We start from the raw sequence: 6,733 nt of genomic DNA, 5'->3' as shown, positions 1-6,733 counted from the left end.
CGAGGCATGGGAGAGCCTGGCTGGTGTCAAAAACCCTGCTCCACCTGCTCACCGACTCAGCCACCAAGCGGGGAGGAGGCTCTCGGGAGGTACTGTTCAAAGCCAAAGGAGGGTGGGAGGAGTTTTCCTTGCTTTTGAGGCAGTCCCCCACCCCATCTACCTGGATCCCGCTATCGGAAAGGGCCTCTGCACCTCCAGACACCCCGCAGACATGCTGGCAAGCTTGAGTTAGCTCCTGGTGTCCATCCTCGTGCAGAAAATACTGCTGGCCCACACTCTCCTTTCCACTGACACTGAGCAGTGTGGTCAATACTCACAGTCTAGGCTTTTTTTCCTCTCCAGTAGCAAGACAGAAAGGCTTCCTGCATGTGCACTTAAGACAAGTCTGTTCGTCAAGAGGTGTTGGCTCCCTCCTCACTGTAGTTATGGGAAGGCCTTTTTGTTTAAAGAGGAAAACAAATGAATAGATTCCCCTGACACCCAGCCTTATCAGGCACGAACCCAAGGGAGTCCCTTGTTTAAACATTAGGAGTACATTGCTGGATAACACCCCTCCTCTCCCTCCCCTCTTGGCTTTTTTTTGGTTGGGTAGGGCTTTTTTCTGCCTCTATTTGCTCTTTCTGAGCTGCTTGCTTCTTGCCAGACCTGCTCGGGGAAAGTGGGAGGATAGTGAGGGTCCTACAAGCCAGGGCTTCTGGGCTGGAACAGCACAGGGGCAGCATTGCCCCAAGGACTTGCCGTGGCAGAGCTGGAGGTGAGGATGCCTTGAGCAGATGGAAACATACAGACAGAGTGTTTGGGGCATGTCAGGGCCAGGACACGAGGAGACTGAAGTGGGAGAGAAAGTTCCCTCTCTCTTGACCTTCGGTTTCCCTCTCCTCTCTGCACATCTAAGCCGGTGAGGCAAAAAAACGGTGTGCTCTCCTCCTCCCTGCCCTACAAAAATAGAGACTAGAGTCAAACTTGGAATTCCCCTCTGTCTCATCACTGGGGAGACAGGGTCTTGGTGGTGATCTCACCCCATCAGAAACCTTTCTGTGCACAAGGCTAGCAAGCAATGAAGAGGGAGGCTGGGGAGGAGGAGGGGAGTCATGGCAGGAAACCAAGAACACATCAGACACTCTAAATTTAGATCTTTTTATTCAGCTCGGACAATATTCCTTGATTTCTCATTGTTCGGGAGAGGGCAGAGGGCAGGGGATCTATTGAAAGGCTTTGTCCTGAGAGATGCCACTTTGTCTGGGTATACGGGGGCGGAGGAGTCACAGATCGGGTCGGTCCGGCGTGGGTGAGAGGTGCGTGTCCCACTGCTCCAAATGCCCTTGGCAGGGGATGGTGCGTGAGCATCTCTGAGCAGCCCTGGTACTTGCGAGGCAGAGGTCGGGGCTCCCCTCAACCCTGTGCATCCACTGCCATCCGTGGTCAAGGTGGCGGTAAGGACTGGCACGAGGGCCCCTCGGTGAGCACCCGTGACTGGCGAGCGGCACCTTTGCTTTGGGGCAGGTCCCCATGCCAGCGGGACGTCAGACACAGGGCGTGTAGGATAAATACACACCCGCTCTATACATCTTGCTGCCTTTCCGGCATCGCAGCTCAAAGTCTATTTTTAAACTCCCTCCTTTATTACACAGGCCAGCAGATAGTGACGGCCTGCCTCCCACCATGCCAGGGGTGCTGCTTACCTGCCCGGCCCGGGGAGCAGGGTGTCCTCCACACCACGCGGGGGGCACCCTGCCCGGGGATGGAGCGCAGGGTGGGCTATGGGCACAAATCCGCTTGTCTGCCCCATCACAGGCTCAGGCCATGGTGGGTGCAGGCAAACCGGGACGCCCAGCTGCATTTGTGCTGTTGCAAACCAGCTGCTGGCTATGCCAGCACAAGGGTGCCGCAGGGTGCCTCGTCCAGCTGTATCAATGGGATGCCAGTTTCGCTCGGGGCCCGCGGCTTACAGGAGGTAAATGAGCTGAGGGTTGGGCGCAGCGTCACCAAATCCGCCCGCCGCTGGTGTCAGCGCAACCGAATCGGCGCGGGCGGGAGGACTAGCTCTCACGGGTAGTGCACACGGGGCTTTCCGCCTCGGCCGATGCCCTGACCCCCGGCAAGCAGTATTTAGAGTGGGTTTTGCTCTGCGACATGAGCAGCCATAGCAGGTGCGGGGGGAGGGAGAGCTGCTTGCTTTTGGTTTTCGACCCTCATCTTCATTTCACATCATGAGTCATGTTACGTTCTGAGCTGAGTAACTGCTGGGGCTATTTTTACTCCAGCTCAGCAAACTTCCTTCTCGCTGCTGCCACCACCACCACCACTCGCTGCGGACCCAGGGGCAAAGGATGGGGAGACGGTGAGTGGCAGAGGCCGAGGGCAGGGGAAGCGGTGTTTGGGGTGGTGTCAGTGGAAAGGGGGACCGCTGCCCACCTAATCAATTTGGAAACAAAAATAGTATATGCCTCTTGAAAAACAACAGATGACCTGCGATGTGTGGTGTATTCACACGCACACATACGTATATATTTATTATACTGGGAGAGGGGAAGGGGGGAGGGAGAGAAATTCCTTTCGAGTGCTATTCACCAGTCTGGAAAAATAAAGAAGGAAAGCAGAACATTTTTTCCTTTCATCAAAACAGGAAAGAGAGGGGGAATGGGGTGGGGAGCAGATCCATAGACATAATGGATGGTTGCCAGAGTAAGGAAATTGTTCCCTTCTACCCTAAACTTGGGGGTTGGGGAGGGGGAAGAAATATATGGTAGCGTGAGTAGGGAAGGCTGCATCCCCTCCTCCCCACCTGGCGTAGGAACGTGTATGCACACGGGAAAGCACTGGGAAATCAGTCCCCCCAGCTTTGCCTTCTCTCTTTGAATCCTGCTCGAGCTGCACATCCGCAGAGATGTGAAATGCCTTTGCCTTCTCCTTCACCCCAAAGCACAGGGCAGCAAGCTGCGGCCAGCATGAGCCCTCTCCCTCTCTGCCATTGTCAGGGGCCATGCTCTGCCCTGCGCACTTCTGTGCGCTCATCCCCCTTCCTCATCCTCTCTTCTCTGCCAGGTTTCTGCCAGGAATGGGTGAGATGAAGGAGGTGGTGAGGGGCTGGAGGAATCCCTCCACCAGGGAGAGACAGGCAGAGGGGGGGTTCCCGGAGGAAGCCTGGCAGGTCCTATAGAACGTCTGCTCGCCGGGTGACACCTTCCCTTTCCCCTGGAGCCAGTTGCTCTGTGAGGGCTTTACTCATCCTTGGAAAGCATTTTCCCTGCCAGCGCCAGGGGCAAGAAGGTGAATTATGCAAGCCCTGGGCACCCCAAGGCTCTGCCTTTCTCCAGCAGCGAATATAAACACCAGGCTCCCTGCCTGTCTCTGTCTCCTTCCTTTGGTCTCTCTTCTTCTTTCCTCCTTTCTTCCTCCGATAGACCGAACTCAGTTGTTAGGCAGTCGGAGCAGCTCCCACGGCGGCAGCCTCTGGGGCAAATGGTGTAAACAGCAGCGTAAGCTACATACAACGACTGTTCTGATCGCTTGGGTTGGGCTAAATCTCATACAACCGGGCGATGTGGCGTAAAACCGATGCACCCACCGACCAGACCTTCTGGTGTAAACTAAGCATAAAACTTACTCTAAGTGCTTCATTTTAGTGTCATGGCTGCTCCCCTCCATTGACGGCTGCGGCAGCCCCGCAGAGTAGGCGTAGAGATTGCTCATCATTCTCCTGAACTTAGAGACCAGAGTGGGAGCAACACCTAGGTTAGATACCTTGAGTGGGCGGGCTGACTACACGTTGGCTGTCAACACCTCCTAATTTCTTTCCATTGATTGTTTTTCAAAATAGGACTCATCATGGAGAGGCTGAGACATCTCAGCTGTTCAGACTGAGTCTTGCTTTCCATTGTAAGCCCTGTTTTTCTTCCTGCTGTTTCACAATTCTCTCCCCCCTCTAAAAAAAAGTAAAAACAAAAAAAAAAAGAAGATATCGCCCCTCACATCGTGCCTCTGTGGATGGTGGCTAGTAGATCATTTTTTCCACTGACATGAGATGAGGGGAGAGCAAGGAACTGCCTACTGTCCTCGGACACGTGTTGCCCTCCTCGCTAGTGGTAAGAAAATAACCGAGGAGATGAGTTCAGCTGTTCGCAGGTTAGAAAGCTGTAGTGGTGGTGAAAGTGTTTTAATAAGAAACCCTGCTACAGGCTCTTATGAAATCTCTGTTTTTGTTGTGGTTTGTCTGCGGGGCCATTGCCAGCTAACGCAGTTGCAACCGGACCTTGTCAAGTCGCGATCCTCTAACAGGACATTTTTACAGTCCATCCGCTTCATGTAGCCTCGAAATATCTTCCCACCATATACAATGGTGGTTTCAAACTCTTGTCCTGTGACATCTGGGACACCGATAACCCCGCAGGCCTCCACACCCACCCCACAGGCCAGGTGAGGGGAAGATAGAGTCATCCCCATTAGATTTAGGGGTTCATGGGATAAATGACAAGCTAATTTCACAAAAGCAAGAGAATCAAAGGAGCACCCGCCTGGCTCAAGGCACAGCAGTTTTAAGTGCACGCGCCCCTGTTGAACTCAACGCCAATGAGACTGGCCCAGCCTTTAGTGAGTCTAAAGACGACACTAAAGAAAAATCTGTCCCTGTCTTAAAAGCAGAAAGAGTAAGGAAAAGCAACTGAAGGCTGAGCAGCTTGAATATCATTTTGCTCTATTTCCAGGCAGGGTCATAGGTAGATGATTAGTCAAATTCCAAACATCCTCTTCCTTGCTGTCTGGAGGTTCAACAGGGATTAGCTTTTTGTTTCTGATGTCGAGCTTCTAAAAACTACCCAGCATCAACCACATGAAAATAAATAACTCTATTTCTATCCCAGCTCGCATGTAATGTAGCCGGATATTAAAAAAAAAAAAACCACCCCACACATAGCCCCCCCAAAACCAGGCCCTGCAGCAGCTCTTGTTGCTACTGAGCAAGAAATTTGCAGCAGTACCTGCTAGCTTACTGCTGAGTCCTTCTCCGCTCTGGCGGTGATATCTCTCCCTGCTGAGGAGTTTAATCAACCCTCCCACACACAGGCTGTTCTGTCCCGGCCAGGCAGCCACTACGGCGTGGGGGACCCCCTACGTAGCTTGAACAAGGTGGCGTGAAGGTGGTGGAGCCATGACAGGTTATTCGAGGGCAGAGATCCTCAAAGGGCACCTGAGCCTCCATTTACCCCTTATGAACTTTAAACACGTAATGGGGTCATGGACATTCGGGACCTAGCTGCCCTCAGCTCCCTCTTCACAGATAGAAGGACTTCCAGAAGCTGGTTTAGCCATCCTAAATCCTCAGCTTTCCCCCCACTGACCACCAAGGAGCTCAGGGCTATGGCGTTCCTTTGGCTGGTGCCATCTGAAGCGAGGTGAGATGGACCCAGGCCCTTTTAAAATCTTTTTTTGGAGCCTCCTACAGATTTCAGAATGAGTTTCAGTGCCCAGGTAGACATTAGGGTAGTAGCTCCACCCTGCCAGGGGGTTGCAGCCAAATTGTCATCATGTGAAATGGCCGGTACACTGCTGGCGGGCCAGGATGGAGAATGAGGGGAATTCTAAGAGCGTCCTGAGGAATTTGGGGTGGGACAGGGCTAGCATGGCTGGAGCATCTAAGGTAAAGTCCTGTTAAGGTCTCTGGCAGTGGAAGCAGGCGAAGGTATGTATTGCATATCCACTTCCTCCCACTTGAGCTCCAAAACTGGGGCCAAGCCACTTCAGACTTGGTTTGAGGGACTCCCAGGACACTCCTTATCTCTGCACTCATGCACCTCAGGTGGCCCAGGCTTTGGAGCTGGCATGGTTCTGACGAACTCTCCACCTGTGGGGAAATCTGCCCCCTCTTCTTTTGGATTGGGGTGAAGCGCAGTGATCCCTTGCGACCCAAGAGCATTTGACACACTGCCCTACCATAGGACCTTTCATTTTGTGTTTGAGTTACCTGCCTCTGTGATGGGAGAAGCAGAGGAGCTATGCTATTTTAAGAAAGCTATGGAGGACCCCCAGTCCTCCTTGTGTCCCTGTGCTTCCTGACTAACATCCACATCCGTGAGACCAAGGTCAGGGTTGGGGGTGTAGTTAGCCAAGCTGGGAGGTGTTGTCAGATGCCTACTACAGAGGAGCATTTGGTGGGCTGCCTGCTGCTCACTTCTGGTAGCTGCACCTCGCACCCGGACACTTTGGATGGTGCATACGTGAGTGCTGGTGCGAGACCGTGTGTTTTAGAGAGGGTTGGCTGCATAAGACTTGCAGGCACCTAGATAGTCTAAGGGAGCATGTGTGATGCTGTGAGATGAGGCCACTGGTATGCCTGTGGGTGTATGTATGTGAGAAAGGAAGAGAGAGGGGGAGAGTGAAGGAGAACACATGGATGCCCAGGGACGTGTGAATGAGACAAAATTTGCACGTAGCTGTGCATGTGAGCAGCTCAAATAGAAGCGTGTGCGTAGCATAGAAAAAGCAGGGAAGATGCTTGGGATTCAGAGCAAACGCCTGCCGAGTGCCTGCGGTGCATGACGGTGCAGGAATGTATCGGTGGATACGAGCCTGCACAAAGATGGTGCAGAAACCCCTCCTGGTCGTGCCTGGAGTGTGCTTCGCGAGTGTGCAACTCTGCACTGGGAGATCGCTCGTACGTACATGAGAGGGTGTGCGTACGGGTGTTTTTTCAATAGGATATGACTCTTTCTTGAACTCACCTGTTAGCAGCCTTCCC

Source organism: Pygoscelis adeliae, unplaced genomic scaffold, assembly GCF_000699105.1.
Source record: "Pygoscelis adeliae isolate BGI_AS28 unplaced genomic scaffold, ASM69910v1 Scaffold60, whole genome shotgun sequence".
In the NCBI taxonomy this organism is placed as follows: domain Eukaryota; kingdom Metazoa; phylum Chordata; class Aves; order Sphenisciformes; family Spheniscidae; genus Pygoscelis; species Pygoscelis adeliae.
The sequence above is the reverse complement of the archived record's forward strand: the minus strand, read 5'-3'. Positions refer to the sequence as shown.